Source organism: Monodon monoceros, unplaced genomic scaffold (genome assembly GCF_005190385.1).
Source record: "Monodon monoceros isolate NGI ecotype Baffin Bay Population unplaced genomic scaffold, NGI_Narwhal_1 Super_Scaffold_21, whole genome shotgun sequence".
Classification (NCBI taxonomy): domain Eukaryota; kingdom Metazoa; phylum Chordata; class Mammalia; order Artiodactyla; family Monodontidae; genus Monodon; species Monodon monoceros.
Genome location: NW_021703778.1, coordinates 45167394 through 45169041, shown reverse-complemented (window position 1 = coordinate 45169041; position 1648 = coordinate 45167394).

Here is a 1648-nt window from a genome sequence, read left to right as displayed (position 1 = left end):
TCATAGCAAGTATCTTGCATAAATTTCTATTGTATACAGTAGTTTTGAGACTGTCTTTTATTCTACTTCAGATATTGCCCATTCTTTTCTCAATTCAGTGAGTTTCTAAATTCTACAGATAAGCTCTCCATATTGTTTGTCACATTACTACGTCTCCTTAGAATAGACCATCATCATGTCTCCCCTTGAATACTATAAAACATGCTAACAGATTTCCAACAGTCAGGCTTCATCTTCTCAAATACATCCATCAGACAACTACAGCACAGACAGCCCAGCTCAGGCTCTCTCAGTCTACATCTTAAAACCATTCATTTGCTTAACAAATAAGGCCTAAACCCATCTGGCTGGTATTCACTGCCTCCCACTGTCAGGTCCCAGGCTGCCTGTCCAACCTCTTCTCTTCCTTCTAAATCTCTTTTCCTTCTCATTAGTATAACTTGCACCAGGTTGTTCACTAATCATTTGTTTGCTTATTCACTTATTTATTGAATAAGTAGTCAATGACACATTAGTGTCACTAATATGCCAGATAGTGTGCTAGGCTTTGGACATTCAGCAGAAGACACCATTTCTACCCACATGGAACATGTTTGACTAGGAGACAGTCATTAAGTGCTTTCACAGGAATTGCTTTCATGAATATCAAAGAACTATTATTCTCCATGTCCCAACTCCAGGCATACCTCCATTAAAGTTGTCCCATAAGAAAATATTTGGAAAATATTTATCTGATAAAGGTTTGTGTCCAGAATATATAAAACTAAACAGTAATCAAACAACCCAATTGAAAAATGAAGAAAAGATTTGAACAGACATTTCACCAAAGAATATATACAAGTGGCAAATAAGCCCATGAAAAGACATTCAACCTCATTCAAATTAGGAAAATGTAAATTAAAACCACAATAAAATATTACTATACATGCAACAGAATGACTAAAATAAGAGACTGACAAATATGAAATGTTGCCAAGGATGTGGAACATTCATACATTTGTCAACTACAAATTGGCACCTGCCCTTGGCACTTGCCATCTACCTCTATGAGGATTAAATCACAAGCTGCTGTGACTGCTGACCTTCAACCCCCCCTGCAAGGAGTTCAGGGTGGAGAGCAGACATGAGGCACCCTGTGCTCTGGGAAAAACTGGCAGAACAGGTTTTAGATAATTCGATATTTTCAGGAGCTAATTTTATGAGCCCAATTCTTGTATCTTCTCATATCTAGAAAAGCACTAAAATCCTTCATGGTGATGTCTGCTCCTCATGACTAGCAGAAACCTTCTGCAAAAAATATGTGCTTGATTTCATGTACTCCCCCTTCACCAAAATCACATGTATACTGACTTCTCCCCACCCTCAACCTCTTTGGAGCAGTTTCTCAGAGCTATCTGCCATGCTGTCTCCTGGGCTATAGTCCTCATTTTGCCCCAAATCGAACTTAACTCACAACTCTCACATTGTGCATTTTTTTAAGTCGATACATGCTGGTAAGAATGCAACATGGAATAGCCACTATGTAAAAGAGTTTGACAGTTCCTCAAAGGGCTAAACATGCACTTATCATAGGATGCAGCAATCTCAGTCCTAGGCACTTACCCAAGAGAAATGAAGACATGCGACCATATAAAGACATATATGTGAA